At 62.2% G+C, this 17,018-nt stretch overlaps 1 pseudogene; it reads left to right on the top strand.

The window, feature by feature from the left end:
* LOC129694479 (DENN domain-containing protein 4B-like) overlaps positions 1 to 17,018 on the top strand; it is a 28,978-nt pseudogene that overhangs the window by 11,908 nt on the left and 52 nt on the right.

The raw sequence follows: 17,018 nt of genomic DNA on the forward strand, positions 1-17,018 counted from the left end.
CAAAATCCATCCCCCCCCCCTATGCCCCTCACCCTGACTGTTACTCCCCCGCTGATCTGCCTCTCCGCCCCCTAGTGTGTGTGTGTGTGTCCACTGACCCCCCCCATTGACCCACTGACCTCCTACTGACCCAGTGACCCCCCCCCCCCACTGACCCCACAATGACCCACTGACCCCACATTGACCCTCTGACCCACCCCCCACTGACCCTCTGCACAATGACCCACTGACCCCACATTGACCCTCTGACCCCACACTGATCCTCTGACCCCACACTGACCCTTTGCACAATGACCCACTGACCCCACATTGACCCTCTGACCCCACATTGAGCTCCTGACCCCACACTGACCCTCTGACCCCACATTAAAACCCCCCACAGACCCCACATTAACCCTCTGACCCCACATTAACCCCCCCACTGACCCCACACTGACCCTCTGACCCCACATTAACCCCCCACTGACCCCACATTAACCCTCTGACCCCACATTAACCCCCTCTGACCCCACATTGACCCTCTGACCCCCACACTGACCCTCTGACCCCCACACTGACCCCCCTGACCCCACACTGACCCCACACTGACGGTGTGCTGTGTGCCCTGGCCCAGTGTTTGTGTGCCCGGTGGAGGAGGCCACTCTAGATTACCTGCTGACGGACTACGAGTTGGTGCAGGGGCGTCGGCAGCAGCTGGAGCTGGAGATCCAGGAGGCGTTTGTACGATTCATGGCGGCCGCACTGCGTGGGTATCGTGGCTTCCTCACCCCCATCACCCAGGCCCCGTCCGAGACCACCACCGACTCCAGCTCCCTCTTCAACCTGCAGGGTGAGTCAGTGAATGGGGACCCCTCGCCCTCCCCCCTCCCCCCCCCCCCCCCACTCGCACCCGCACCCACAATGTGGCGCCATCACCCCCCTACCCCCCTTCACCCTCCCCCGACTACCTCTACTGACCCCCTCCCCCCGACTCCCCCTTAACCCCCCCCCCCTCTCCCCATCACCCCCCTGACCCCCCCTTCTCCCACCTACCCATTCCCCCCTCCGGACGACCCCCCCACCCTGACCCCCCCTTCCCCTCTACAAACCCTTCACTCTCCCCCGGGCTCCGCCCTTCCACCTACCCATCCCCCCCGACCACCCCCCCCCATCACCCCCCTACCCCCTTCACCTCCCCCGACTCCCCCCATCACCTCCCCCGACTACCTCTACAGACCCCCTCCCCCCGACTCCCCCTTAAACCCCCCCTCCTCCCCATCACCCCCTGACCCCCCCCCTCCCACCTACCCATCCCCCCCGACCACCCCCCCCACCCATCACTGCCCTGCCCTTCCCCCCTTCACCTCCCCCAACTCCCCCCATCAACTCCCCCGACTACCTCTACAGACCCCCCCCCCCCCCTCTACCCCCCCCCCCCAACTCCCCCTTCACCCCCCTCTCCCCATCACCCCCGGACCCCCCCTCCCACCCTACCCATCCCCCCCTTCACCCCCGCCATCCATCACCCCCCTCCCCTCCTCACCCCCCCCTCCCCCTCCCCTCTACCAAAACAACACCCTTCACCCCCCTCCTCTCCCCATCACCCCCCAGACCCCCCCCCCGATCCCCACCTACCCATCCCCCCCAACCACCCCCCACCCTTCACCCCCCTCACCCCCAACTCCCCCTCCCCCCTACTACACCCTTCACCCCTCCCCCCAGCGACCTGTCCCCCCCTCCCACCTCCAATGATCTGTGACACCCCCCCCCCCTCCCCATTCCTGGTAGTCAGTGAGGTGAGGTGGGGTCGAGGGGAGGGGTCTGCTGGAGGGAGGTGTGCGGGGGGTGTGGGGAATTGCGAGCGGGGTAAGAAGGGAGGGTGTCGGTTGGTACGGAGATGGGAGGGGGAAGGGGATTGTGAGTGAGTGGCGGGGGGGGGGCGGATGTGGGGAGGGGGGGGATCTCTGCCCTGCGGTGACGCCTGCCCCGTCCCCCGGCAGGGTTTCTGAAGAGCCGTGAGCGCGGCAGCCACAAGTTCTACTCCCTGCTCGCCAAGACACAGCTCTTCAGCCAGTTTGTGGAGGAGTGTTCCTTTCGTCAGTGATCGCCACTGCCCAGCCTCGAGTTCTTCGATGGCTGTGTCCAGAAGGTAGAGTCTCCTCGCCTCCCCTCCCCTCTCCTCCCCTTTTCCCCCCTCCCCTGTGTTTGCTGCTCCCACTCTCTGCTCTTCCCCCCACAGGTGGACGTTGACAAGACTGATGCCGTTCGTCTCATGGAGTTAGACGAGTCTCAGAGAAAGCGAACACACCATCTTCATCACCCCCGCCCGAAGCCCCCCCTCTCCCCCGACGGCCAGGACCCCCCTCAGCTGTACAGGTACCCCCCCCCCCACCCCTCCTAGTCCACCCCCCCACCCCCTCTTGTCCACATCCCCCTTCCACAGTCCACCCCCCCCCTCCCACCTCCTGTCTCTCCCCACACTGTCCCCTGCAACGTACAGAGTAGTGAAAGGCCTGGATGGAGTGGATGTGGAGAGGATGTTTCCACTAGTGGAGAGTCTAGAGCAGTGGTTTCCCAACGTGGGGCAATTTGATTTTTAAGGGGGGGGGGGGGGGCAATTGAGTGCGACTGAAGAGGTCTGGACCAAATTTTTCGATTTTTATTTTTTGGGATTTTCCATCAGGTAAACATGTGTAGTTTATGTTTCAGATGTTATTTTGAGTAAATAATTTTTTGGGGGTAAAAAGGTCTTTATTGTGTAGTTATTACATAATCACCGCGCCATCGCTCTTCATGCACATCGCACGAAGCGCGCGAGGTCACGGGAGAACCTTATTTATTGAATTGGATTTAGAAATGCGATTCAAAGAGCTTTTGCTAAGTTACCCTTATAATATCTATTTCCTCCGTTTTCTCTCAAGGGAAAGCAAGGGGGGGGGGGCATCAGGATTTTAGAGGTGATTAGGTGGGGCATGGCTAAAAAAAGGTTGGGAACCACTGGTCTAGAGTCTAGGACCAGAGGGCACAGCCTCAGAATTAAAGGACGTCCCTTTAGGAAGGAGACGAGGAGGAATTTCTTTAGCCAGAGGGTGGTGAATCCGTGGGATTCTTTGTCACACAGACGGCGGTGGAGGCCACAAGTCAGAGGATGTTTTTAAGGCAGAGATAGATAGATTCTTGATTAGTGCGGGGGTCAGGGGTTATGGGGAGAAGGCAGGAGAATGGGGTTGGGAGGGAGAGGTAGATCAGCCGTGATTGAATGGCGGAGTGGACTCGATGGGCCGAATGGCCTCATTCTACTATCACTGATGACTGCAGTACTAACTCTCCCCACACTTACCCCCTCTCTCTCTCTCTCTCCCATAGTTATGAGGGGTTCCCATCGCTGAGGGCCGAGCTGTTTGAAGACCCACGGGAGCTGCCAAAGACCCAGGCTGGCCCGGGCCAGACCCGGGGTAGTGCCCCCAGTAGCCCAGCCCCCCGCCGCACCAAGCAGGTAATGTAGACCCCCCTCTATCCCCTCTACCCCACCTCCCCACCTCCCCACCCCCCTCCCCACCCTCTCCTCCCTCCCTGCTCCCTTTCCCCCTCCCCAAACTCTCCCCTCTCCCTCCCCCCCCTCCCTCAACCTCTCCCTCCTCCTCTCTCCCCCCCCTCCCCAAACTCCCCCCTCTCCCTCCCTCCCCCTCTCCCTCTCCCCCCCCCCCCCCTCTCCCTCTCCCTCCCTCCCCCCCCCTCCCCAAACTCTCCCTCTCCCTCCCCCCCCCCCTCTCGCCTCCCCAACCTCTCCTCCCTCTCTCCCCCCCTCCCTCCCCAAACTCTCCCTCTCTCTGCCCCTTCTCCCTCCCTCCCCCCCCTCCCTCCCCTCCCCCCTCTCCCCTTCTCTCTCGTCCTCCCACCCTCTCACCCTCTCCTCCCTCTCTCTCTCTCCTCTCCCGCCCTCCCCCCCCCCTCTCTCTCTGAGTGTGTGGTTGCTGTGGTGACAGTCTCTCTCTTTCTCTCTCTCGCTATCTCTCTCTATGTCTCTCTCTCTCTCTCTCTCTCTCCCCTCTCTCTCTCTCTCTCTCTCTCTCTCTCTCTCTCTCTCTCTCTGTCTCTCTCTCTGTCTCTCTCTCTCTCTCTCTCTCTCTCTCTCTCTCTCTCTCTCTCTCTCTCTCTCTCTCTCTCTCTCTCTCTATGTCTCTCTCTCTCTCTCTCTCTCTGTCTCTCTCTCTCTCTCTCTGTCTCTCTCTATGTCTCTCTCTCTGTCTCTCTCTGTCTCTCTCTATCTGTCTCTCTCTCTCTCTCTCCTCTCTCTGTCTCTCTCTCTGCCCTCTCCGCAATCTTTCCGTCTCTCTCTGTCACCCTCTCTCTCTCTTTCTCCTCTACTCTATCTTTCCCTCTCTCCTCTCTCTCTCTCTGTCTCTCCCTGTCTGTCTCTCTGTCTCTCTCTCTGTCTCTCTCTCTGTCTCTGAAAAAGTTATTTTTATAACAATCAAACCGGTTCGCTTCTTAATAAACAGACAACTCACAAACTGTTTGGTCGACCAGTTCAAAACTTTACTCATTATCGGCTGAAGAGGTGGCGGGAACCTCAGTCAAGTTTTGTCACCTCAGCACATTCCACAAACATTAGTGATGGTCAGAGGTACAGAGAATAAAGCTTTCTACAGAATGCATCACATCAAAGGCATCTTGTCATATGGTACAAGATATCTTACATATTACATATCCGGTGGGCGGCGCGACTCTGGTCAGCAGCGGCCTCTGCAGTCTGTCCGCGGTTTATTATTTTCTGTCTGTGTTTTTAATGTAGTTTTTGTTATTTTTTTGTTGGGTGTGTGTGTGGGGGGGGGTGGGGGTGGGGTGGGAGGGGGGGGGAAACTTTTTAAATCTCTCCCTGCACTGGAGACCCGACCTTTTTTCGTCGGGTTTCCGTTGTCGTTGGGGCCGCAACGAGGAGCGGCCTCCAACAGGAAGAAGCCGGGGACTCTGGTGCTACGACTCACCGTCGCCGTCGCGGGGCTGGCCGAGTCCGGAGCGGGTGGAGCGGTGGAGGAGCGCTGATGCTGCTGCTGCTGCTGCTACCGGAGAGTCGGAGGCTCCAACGGCAGGTCTGTGGACGGCGGCACCGGGAGCCCGCGGCTCCCTGGAGGGAGACCGCTTTTCAGGGCTCCTGCGACGGCGACTTCCCCCGCCCGAGTTGCGGGGTTGAAGAGCTCCTGGAACGGGGCCTAACATCACTGCCCCGCGCGGCTTGGAATGGCCGCGGGACTCTGCGAGCGCACGCCGGGGGCTCTAACACCAAGACCCGGTGTGCGACCTCACATCACCCGGCGTGGCTTTAATGGCCGCGGGACAATCGCCATCGCCAGCCGGGGGCTTTGACTTTGACTCTGACATCGGGGGGGGAGAGTGCAGTGGAGAGATAAGTGTTTTTGGCCTTCCATCACAGCGATGTGATGGATGTTTATGTAAATTATGTTGTGTCTTGGGTCTATGTGTTCGTAATGTATGGCTGCAGAAACGGCATTTCGTTTGGACCTCAAGGGGTCCAAATGACAATTAAATGTATCTTGTATCTTGTATATTAAAGACATCGGCCATTTGTCAATACCCCTTAGATCAATCTGGCTACCTCTCTCGTCACTTCCCCCCTCACAAACATCGGACATTTGGTGCAAGGCATTTTACATATTAAAGACATCGGCCATTTGTCAATACCTCTTAGTGAGACCAATCTAGCTTCTTCTCTGCTTCCACTCTCGTCAAATGGTAGCAAATGTTATAGTTATTCATTATCTCAACACACGGCAACCTGAGGCAAACCTAGACTTACCTTTCTGTATCAATCTACTGAAGAAAAGCCTGATTTGAGACTAAATATAAGCTGTCAGCTAGCCCAGGAACCAATTTAATATCTTCTTATATTTTTAACCTAATTCAGCCTTATCATCTCTCCCTCTGTCTCTGTCTCTCTCTGTGTCTCTGTCTCGCCCCCACAGGAGCTGCGCCTGGCACAGAAGGTGGCACAGAAATATTCTGAGGTGGGCGACATGTGGGCCAAGTGGCTGCTGGCCCAGTGCTATGCACTGTGGTTCATCTACCTGCCCACCCTGGTCCGTGCCCGCGGCCACGCTCTGCGTGTCCCAGCCCTGCACGCCGCGTACCAGCTGCTCAACAAGATGCAGGCCCGCAAGGTGCTGCTGCCCGACGAGGTGGGTCTGCTGCCCCACCGTCCCCTCCCCCATAGTCCCCTCCCCCACAGTCCCCACCACTCCCTCCCCCCCCCCCCCCCACTCCCCCACTGTCCCCCTCCCCCACTGTCCCCTCCCCCACCACCCCCACCCCCCACCGTCCCCTCCACTCCCCACCCCCCCCACCGTCCCCTCCACTCCCCATCCCATCCCCCCACTGTCCCCTCCCCCCCTGTCCCCTCCCCCCACCGTCCCCATCCCCACCGTCCCCCTCCCCCCACCGTCCCCTCCCCCATAGTCCCCGCCACTCCCCACTCCCCATCCCCTCCCCCACCGTCCCCTCCCCCCCCCGTCCCCCTCCACTCCCCCATCCCCCCACTGTCCCCTCCCCCACTGTCCCCCACCCCCCCCGCCCCACCCCCACCCCCCCCATCCCCCCACTGTCCCCCTCTGCCACTGTCCCCTCCCCCCCCCACTGTCCCCTCCCCCCCCGTCCCCACCCCCCCCACATTCCCCACCACTCCCCCATCCCCCCCACTCCCCCACAGTCCCCTCCCCCACTGTCCCCTCCTCCTCCCCCGCCGTCCCCTCCCCCACCGTCCCCCCCACTCCCCCCATCCCCCCACTCCCCCACAGTCCCCTCCCCCACCGTCCCCCCCCCACTCCCCCCCCGTCCCCTCCCCCACAGTCCCCACCACTCCCCCCACCCCCCCACTCCCCCCACTGTCCCCTCCCCCACTGTCTCCTCCCCCGCCGTCCCCTCCCCCACCGTCCTCCACCACTCCCCCCATCCCCCCACTCCCCCACAGTCCCCCTCCCCCACCAGTCCCCCCCCCACCGTCCCCCCCCACTCCCCCCACCGTCCCCTCCCCCACAGTCCCCACCACTCCCCCACTCCCCCACAGTCCCCTCCCCCGTCTCCCCCACTGTCTTCCTCCCCCCGCCGTCCCCACCCCCTCCCCCACTCCCCCCCACTCCCCCCACAGTCCCCTCCCCCACCGTCCTCCCCGCCCCCCAGCTGCTGAACAAGATGCAGGTCCGCATTACAGGTGTGTGTGTGTGTGTACCTGTTACAGGTGTGTGTGTACCTGTTTCCAGGTGTGTGTGTGTGTGTACCTGTTACAGTGTGTGTGTACCTGTTCCAGGTGTGCCACCGGACGCTGATGCAGCTGTGTGCGGTCAGTACGGTGAGCCGTGTTGGCCGTCCTCCGCGGTGCTGCACGAGATGAAGAAAGCCGGCATCGTGCCCAACGCCGTCACCTACGGCTACTACAACAAGGTGGGCACAGGGGGCAAACCTGTCTTCCCCCCCCCCCCCCCCCCCTCCCCCTGCACTACAGTTGCACCCCACACCCCCCCCCCCCTCCCCCCGCCCCATCCCCACATCAGCAGTGGACTCATCGACTCTGCTCTCCCCCCCCTCTCCCCTCCCCCCCCAGGCGGTGCTGGAGAGCAAGTGGCCGTCCCGCAGTCAGGGCGGTCCGTCTACGGTGGAGCAAACTGCGCAAACGTCGTCATGGCAACCGTCGCAGTTCCGGCGGCCCCTCCGCCAACGGCAGGAGAGACTCCTTGTGTGAGTGACACCCCCCCCCCCCCCCCCCCCCCCCCCCCCCCCTCTCTCCCCGAACCCCCCCCTCTCTAACCCTCCCCCTCCCTGAACCCCCCCCTCCCCGACCCCCCTCTCCCTGATCCCCCCCTCCCTGAACCCTCCCTCCCTGATCCCCCCTCCCCGACCCCCCCCTCCCCGAACCCCCCCTCCCTGATCCCCCCCGCCCTGATCCCCCCCCTCCCCCGACCCCCCCCTCCCCCCCGAACCCCCCCTCCCTGATCCCCCCCGCCCCTGATCCTCCCCTCCCCGACTCCCCCTTCCTGAACCCCCCCCTCCCGAACCCTCCCTCCCTGATCCCCCCTCCCCCGACCCCCCCCTCCCCGAACCCCCCCCCCTCTAACCCTCCCCCTCCCTGAACCCCCCCTCCCTGATCCCAAACCTCCCCAAACCTCCCACCCCTGGATCCCCCCCACCCCCTCTCTCCCAACATCCCCCCCAACCCAACCCCTCTCCACCCCTCCTCAATGCCCCCCCTCCCAGACCCTCCCTCTCTCCCCAAATAGGTGCCAGAAGGAGGGGAGGGGGGTCCACAGATTCGGGGAGAGGGGGTCCAGGGACCAGAGGGGAGAGGGGTGCAGAGATGGGGGGGGGGGGGGGGGGGGATGTAAGGACAGGGAGGGGGAGGGGATTGCAGGGATTGGGGGGAGGGATGGGGTTACAGTGATCGAGGGAGGGGGGTGCAGAGATGGGGGGAGGGGGGGGGGTTTGCAGGGACGATGGGGGGGGGGTTGTAAAGGACAGGGGGAGGGGGTTACAGGGACGGGGGGGAGGGGTTTTGCAGAGACGTGGGGGAGGTGTAGGAGGGGGGAGGGGTTACAGTGATGGAGGGAGGGGTGCAGAGACAGGGGGGGAGGGGGAGGGGGTTGCAGGGATTCGGGGGGAGGGGGAGGGGGTTACAGTGATGGAGGGAGGGGGTGCAGAGACAGGGGGGAGGTGTAGGAGGGGGAGGGGGTTTATCTCGCCCCATTGATTTTACACCAGCCCCCCCCCCCCCCCCCCCCCCCCTGCCAGGGCGATCCCATGAGGAGGGTGTGCGTTTGTGGGACCCCCGGGCCCTCCTGCAGCGAAACACCACCTGGGCGGGCAGTGCCAGCAGCCTGGAGTCCTGGCGCACGTCCACGCCATCCCTGGTGAAGAGCCGCAGTGCCAGCTGTACCCGTGAGCTGCCCCCCCTCTCGCCACGCGACGGCCTCGCCAACGGCCCCCGCCAACTCCCCGCCGCTCGCCAAGCCGGTGAACGGCAGCCTGGTGCCGGTGCCGGGGGCCGCAGGGGCCGGAGGGGGCAAGGCGGGCACAGAGGTGACCCCCGGCCGGACCAGGCCTCGCAGCCGCGGGCTGTTCGGGGAAGATCCACCAACTTACTGACCTGATTCCCGCATCGGGCCAACCGGAGACCCCCCCCGCGGCAGCAGCACACCGGGGCGCTTGGAGCCCGACGTCACCGCACCCTCACCCTCACCCTCACGCGCACCCGCACCCTCACCCGCACCCGCACCCGCTGCACCACCCGCACCAACGTGCTCGCCGGGCAACGAGAGCCAGGTGAGAGGGCAATGTCGCCAACACCACTTCACGCTGGCTCACATGCTTGGCGTGCGTGTGTTTGATTACCTGCCTGTATTTGTGTGTGAGTGTGTGTCTGTTTGTATGTCTGCCTGTATGTGTGCGTGTGTGTGTATGTCTGTGTTTGTTTGTGTGTGTGTGTATGTGTGTGTGTGTGTGTGTGTGTGAGCGTGTGTGTGTGTGTGTGTGTGTGTGTGTGTGTGTGTGTGTGTGTGTGTGTGTGTGTGTGTGTGTGTGTGTGTGTGTGTGTGTGTGTGTGTGTGTGTGTGTGTGTGTGAGTGTGTGTGTGTGAGCGCGTGTGTGTGTCTGTGTGTGTGAGCGTGTGTGTGTGTGAGTGTGTGTGTGTGTGAGCGTGTGAGTGTGAGCGTGTGTGAGTGCGTGTGTGTGAGCATGTGTGTGTGTGAGTGAGCGTGTGTGCGTGTGTGTGAGAGGGGGTGCAGGAGGGGGAGGCCCACATGCTGGGATGGGAGGAGGAGGAGGAGGAGGGGGGGGGGGTTGATTACCAATATGGCGTGTGATGTGTGACCCTGCCCCCCTCCTCTCTCCGTGTCTCCAGGACAGGCTGGGGGTGGCCACAGACGGCGACTCTGACGCCGGCTCGTCGGGCTCCGAGCTGAGGGACCCGTCGCCCCCCAGATCCAGGACATCCTCTGGCAGCCGGCACCCCCTCTGGCCTCGAGGTAGGAGACCCCCCCGGGGGGGGGGGGAGATGGGGGGGATGGGTAATGGAGGGGGAGGGGGGGTGGGATGGGGGGGGGAGGAGATGGGGGAAGGGGGTGTCATATGGAGGAGGGTCGGGGAGGGGTATGTGGGGGTGGGGACAGAACCTGGCCGGGAGGGAGGGGTATATGTGGAGTGGGGGGGGAGAGGGGTCTGTGTGTTCCCCCCTGACCCCGTGTACCCCCCCCAGGTGCTGCTGTCGAGCTGTTTCCCCCCTGCACGGGCTGCGGGGTGCTGGTCTACGACGAGGAGATCATGGCGGGCTGGGCAGGCCGACGACTCCAACCTCAACTCCTCCTGCCCCTCCTGCAGCCGGCCCTTCCTGCCCCTCCTCAACGTGGACGTACAACCCTCACACACACCCTCACACAGGTAGGAGCAGATGCTCCCCCCTCTCTCTCCCCGCTCTTCCCCCTCTCTCCCCCTCGCCCCGCCCCCCCCCTCTCTCCCCCACACACCCCCCTCTCTCCCCCACCCCTCCCCCTCTCTCTCCCCGCTCCCCCCCCCTCCCCCTCCCCCCCCTACCCCCCCCCCCCCCCCCCCCCCCCGCCCCCCCCTCTCCCCGCACCTGACCCCCCTCTCTCCCCGCTCCCCCCCTCTCTCTCCCCACCCCCCTCTCTCACCCACACCCCCCCTCTCTCCCCCATATCCCCCCCCACTCTCTTTCCCCGCCCCCCCTCCTCCTCCCCCATACCACCCTTTCCCCCCACCCCCCCTCTTTCCCCACCCCCCCTCTCCCCATCCCCCTCTTTCTCTCCCCACTTTCAACCCTTTCTCCTCCCCACCCCCCCATCTCTTCCCATCCCCCTCTCCCTTTCCACCCCCCCCTCTCCCCCCGCCCCCCCCTCTCTCCCCCCCCACCCCCCCTCTCTCCCCCCCCCCACCCCCCCTCTCTTCCCCCAACCCTCCCCCACCCCCCCCCCCACCCCCCCCCCTCTCTCCCCACCCCCCTCCTCTCTCCCCCACCCCCCCACTCTCTCCCCACCCCCCTCTCTCTCTCTCCCCCCCCCCCTCTCTCCCCCGCCCCCCCCCCCCCCCCCCCCCCCCCTCTCCCCCCCCCCCCCTCTCTCTCCCCCACCCCCCCTCTCTCCCCCACACACCCCCTCTCCTCCCCACCCCCCCCTCTCTCCCCCCATACCCCCCCCCTCGTCTCCCCCATACCTACCCCCCCCCTCTCTCCCCACCCCCACCTCTGTCTGCCCAGTTGACTGTGTGTTTGTGCAGGGGTGCTAATGAGGGGGTTCGTGAGTCGGGGCCGGGTGTGGTGGGGGTTCCGTGCTCCCCCCGTACTGAGCGACCGCGGGCACATGCTGGACGAGGAGGCACTGACGGGAGACGGGGCGGCGCGGTGGAGCAGCACGTTGGTGAGTGCCCACCCCCCCCTCCACCCTGCCGCGACCTCTCACCCCCGACCCCCCACCGCGACCCCTCACCCCCGACCCCACCCGTGACCCCTCACCCCCGACCCTGCCCCGCGACCTCTCACACCCCGACCCTGCTGCGATCCCTCGCCCTGGACCCCACCGTGACCCCTCGCCCCCGCCCCCGCCGTGACCCCTCACCCCCGACCCCGCCCGTTGACCCCTCCCCCCCGACCCCGCCGTGACCCTCGCCCCGACCCCACCACCACGATCCCTTGCCCTGGACCCCACCGCGACCCCTCGCCCTGATGCACCGCCTCCTGACCCTAACTCTTGCCCCCCCCTCATTGCACCCAGACACGTCACCTGACCTCTCTCCCCCCTTAGACTGTACCCCGAATCTGACCCCTCTCCACGCTCTGACCCTCTCCCCCCCCCCCCTCCCCCCCCCCATCCCCCCCAGCCCCCTTGCTCCCTCCCCCATGGGCCTCTCACTGGACAGGGCCTCGCCCCCCCTCCCCCACCTGTACCCTACTTGCCCCCTCCGCTGATGTTGTCTTTCCCCCCGCAGGCGTGGGTGCGGGGGCGCGGGGAGGTTCGGGGGCCACACCGATCCACGCTGCCCTACCTCAGCCCCCTGGTCCTGCGCAAGGAGGTGGAGAGTTTGCTGGAGAACGAGGGCGAGGCTGTGCTGGGCCAGACCGAGCTGCTGCTCCTTCACCCCGTCCTGTACTGGAACCTGCTCTGGTACTTCCAGCGGCTCCAACTGCCCCACCAGCTGCTGCCCCTCCTGCTGGCTGCCCGCCATGGGGGCACGCTCACACAGGTACGCACGCACGCACGGACACCTGGCACACACAGGTACACACGCTCACACAGGTACGCACGCACGCACACCTGGCACACACAAGTACACACGCTCACACAGGTACGCACGCACACCTGACACACTCAGGTACGCACGCACACCTGGCAGGCACACACAGGTACGCACGGACACACCTTGCAGACACATGCGGGTACACACACACACAGGTACGCATACACTTGGTACACACACACACACACACACCACACACACACACACAGGGGGGAGACAAGGGGATGGGGTGGGGGGGGGGGGGTGTGTTATGTGTCGGGTTGGGCATGCTGTGGGGATGAGCTGCCAGCGTGTGCGTGTTGTTACAGGAGCTCGTGGCCTTGGCGTGTGGCAGTAACACGCCTCTGCGTGTCCGTGTGCTGTGGGACGCGCTGAGCATCGAGCCCGACTCCCGGCCCCCCCTATACGTGCTGTGGAGGATGTACAGTGAGTCCCCCTCGCCCCCCCGTCTGGGTGCAGGGTGCTTGTGGGTGCTGGGTTTAGGGGTGGGTGGTGCAGGGTGGTGGGTGGTTCAGGGTGTGGGTGCTGGATTTATGGGTGCTGGGTTTAGGGGTGCAGGGTGCTGTGTGGGTGCAAGGGTGGGTTCCGGTTGCTGGATTTATGGGTGCAGGGTGGGTGGGTGCTGGGTTTAGGGGTGGGTGCTGGGTGTGGGTGCGGGGTGTGCGGGCATTGACGGGCACCCTGTGTGTTGCAGGCCAGCTGCCGGCTCGGTGCTGGCGGTCGGTGCCACCACTGACGCTGGGGTTCCTGGAGGAGGTGGTGGCTCACGTCGGCCTCAACGAGGTTCACAAGGCCATCGTCCTGGTGCTCGACTCTCCCGCCACACGGGGGCCTACGGCGCAGGTAATGTCACCCACGGGGGGGGGGGGGGGGGGCCAGGCTGACCGGGAGTGGAGGGGGAGGGGGAGGGGTATCTGGTCCCAGCTCACCACCCTCCCCTAATCCTGCCCCTCTCACCCCACTCAGAGAGGGAGAGAGAGAGAGAGAAAGGGAGAGAGAGAGAGAGAGAGAGAGGGGAGAGAGAGAGAGAGGGAGAGAGAGAGAGAGAGAGAGAGAGAGAGAGGAAGGTAGAGAGAGAGAGAGAGAGAGAGAGAGAGAGAGGAGAGAGAGAGAGAGAGAAAGGGAGAGAGAGAGAGAGAGAGAGAGAGAGAGAGAGAGAGAGACAGAGAGAGAGAGAGAGAGAGAAGGGGGGGGGGAGGGTAGAGAGAGGGAGAGGGGTGGAGAGGGAGGAAGGTAGAGAGAGGAGGTAGAGAGAGGAAGGAGAGAGAGGAAGGAGAGACATAGTGAGGGAGAATGGGAGGGAAATGGAGAATGGGGTGGGGGTTGAGGGGAGGGAGTTTAGGAGGGATGCCGGCAATGGGGGGCGGGAGAGGGGACATGGGGAGAGCTTGTTTAACCCCCTCCCTGTCCCTCCCCCCCACAGGAGTGTGTACAGAGAGATTCTCTTCCTCACCATGGCTGCCCTCGGCAACAGACAACATGAATATCGGTGAGAACAGAGGCCCTTCTCCCTCCAAACCGGTCCTATCCATGTATCTACACAACTTGCCCACCTCGACCAACATGCTCCATCTACACTAGTCCCCACACCAGCCAACATGCCCCATCTACACTAATCCCACCCCGACCAACATGCCCCGTCTACACTAGTCCCCACCCCTACCAACATGCCCCGTCTACACTAGTCCCCACACCGACCAACATGCCCCGTCTACACTAGTCCCACCCCGACCAACATGCCCCATCTACACTAGTCCCATCCCGACCAACATGCCCCATCTACACTAGTCCCACCCCCACCAACATGCCCCATCTACACTAGTCGTACCTCTACCAACATGCCCCATCTACACTAGAGTCACCCCGACCAACATGCCCCATCTACACTAGTCCCACCCCGACCAACATGCCCCATCTACACTAGTCCCACCCCCGACCAACATGCCCCTCTACACCAGTCCCACCCCGCCAACATGCCCCATCTACACTAGTCCCACCCCGACCAACATGCCCCATCTACACTAGTCCCACCCCGACCAACATGCCCCATCTACACTAGTCCCACCCCGACCAACATGCCCCATCTACACTAGTCCCACCCCGCCAACATGCCCCATCTACACTAGTCCCACCCTCGACCAACATGCCCCATCTACACTAGTCCCACCCCGACCAACATGCCCCATCTACACTAGACCCACCCCGACCAACATGCCCCTCTACACTAGTCCCACCCCGACCAACATGCCCCATCTACACTAGTCCCACCCCGACCAACATACTACACTAGTCCCACCCCGACCAACATGCCCCATCTACACTAGTCCCACCCCGACCAACATGCCCCATCTACACTAGTCCCACCCCGACCAACATGCCCCATCTACACTAGTCCAACCCCGACCAACATGCCCCATCTACACTAGTCCCACCCCGACCAACATGCCCCATCTACACTAGGCCCACCCCGACCAACATGCCCCATCTACACTAGTCCCACCCCGACCAACATGCCCCATCTACACTAGTCCCACCCCGCCCAACAAGCCCCATCTACACTAGGCCCACACCTACCAAGCTTTTTTGTGTGCCCCATCTACACTAGTCCCACCCTGGCCAACATGCCCTATCTACACTAGTCCCACTACGACCAACATGCCCCATCTACACTAGTCCCACCACGACCAACATGCCCCATCTACACTAGTCCCACCACGACCAACATGCCCCATCTACACTAGTCCCACCCCGACCAACATGCCCCATCTACACTAGTCCCACCCCCCCATCTACACTGACCAACATGCCCCATCTACACTAGTCCCACCCTGACCAACATGCCCCATCTACACTAGTCCCACCCCTACCAACATGCCCCATCTACACTAGTCCCACCCTGACCAACATGCCCCATCTACACTAGTCCCACCTGCCCGTGTTTGGTCCATATCCCTCCAAAATTGTCCTATCCATGTACCTGTCCAACTGTTTATTAAACGTTGGGATAGTCCCAGCCTCAACTACCTCCTCCATCGTTCCACACACCCACCACCCTCTGTATGGAAAAGTTGCCCCTTAGATTCCTATTAAATCTTTTCCTTTTCTCTCTCGGTCTCCCCCTTCACCTTGAACCTATGTCCCCTGGTCCTCGATTCCCCTACTCTGGGCAAGAGACTCTGTGCGTCTGTCTACCCGATCTATTCCCCTGGTGATTTTATACACCTCTATAAGATCGCCCCTCATCCTCCTGCGCTCCATGGAATAGAGACCCAGCCGACTCGACCTCTCCCTGTAGCTCAGGCCCCTCGAGTCCCGGCAACATCCTCGTAAATCTTCTCCGCACATCCTCTCCAGCTCGACGACATCTTTCCAGTAACACGGTGCCCAGAACTGAACGCAATTGATCACCAGAGGTAGATAAAATAACAAGATGGCGGGTGAGGCAGCATCTATGGAGCGAAGGAATGGGTGACGTTTCGTGTCGAGACCTTTCTTCGGACTGGTAACGAAGTCTGAAGAAGGGTCTCGACCCGAAACGTCGCCTATTCCTTCGCTCCACAGATGCTGCCTCACCCGCTGAGTTTCTCCAGCATTTTTTGTCCACCTTCGATTTTTCCAGCATCTGCAGTTCCTTCTTAAACAAGTCTTATACAACTGCAACGTGACCTCCCAACTTCTATACTCAATGGGTAGACACAGAGTGCTGGAGTAACTTCAGCGGGACAGGCAGCATCTCTGGAGAGAAACATAGAAAAATAGGTGCAGGAGTAGGCCATTCGGCCCTTCGAGCCTGCATCGCCATTCAATATGATAATGGCTGATCTCCAACTCAGTCTCCCATCCCTGCCTTCTCTCCGTACCCCCTGATCCCTTTAGCCACAAGGGCCACATCTAACTCCCTCTTAAATATAGCCAATGAACTGTGTGGCCTCAACTACCTTCTGTGGCAGAGAATTCCACAGATTCACCACTCTCTGACAAGAGACAACGAAATGCATTTAGCATCTCCCTTGATTCACCACTCTCTGTGTGAAAAAAGTTCTTCTCATCTCGGTTTTAAAAGATTTCCCCCTCATCCTTAAACTGTGACCCCTTGTCCTGGACTTCCCCAACATCGGGAACAATCTTCCTGCATCTAGCCTGTCCAGTCCCTTAAGAATTTGGTAAGTGTAATTTTGTAAGAAGGAATGGGTGACGTTTCGGGGTGGAAGACTTGATCAGACTGATAAAGGCCAACGTGCCAAAGGCCCTTTTGATCACCTTATCTACCTGTGACGTTACTTCTGAGGAACTCCAGCTCTCCGAGACCCCTCTTCTCTACAACGCTCCCCAGAGCCCTGGCATTCTCTGTGATGATCCCGCTCTAGCGATCCCAAACTGATCTTAGCCCAACCGATCGACATCCTGCTGCAATGGTTGGAAACCATGTTCATTAATTCTCATATTCTCTCTCCCCTTCTCCTCCCTGCCACCACTTTCAATCTCTCTCTTTCTCTCCTTTTCCTCCCTTGCACTTTCTCTCTCTCCCTCTCTCGCACTTTTCCACCCTCCCTCTCCCACTCTCTCATCCTCTCTCTCTGTTTCTCACTATCCCTCCCTCCCTCCCTCCCTCCCAGGGTCGTTTGACAAGAAGTACCACTCAGCGTGTGGCCGCCTGGCATCGTCGCTGAGCGCGGAGCAGCTGCGACAGGAGCGTGTCCCCCCTCCCAGCGCCAAGGCCATCGACTGCC

The sequence above is a fragment of the Leucoraja erinacea genome, unplaced genomic scaffold (genome assembly GCF_028641065.1).
Source record: "Leucoraja erinacea ecotype New England unplaced genomic scaffold, Leri_hhj_1 Leri_684S, whole genome shotgun sequence".
NCBI lineage: Eukaryota > Metazoa > Chordata > Chondrichthyes > Rajiformes > Rajidae > Leucoraja > Leucoraja erinaceus.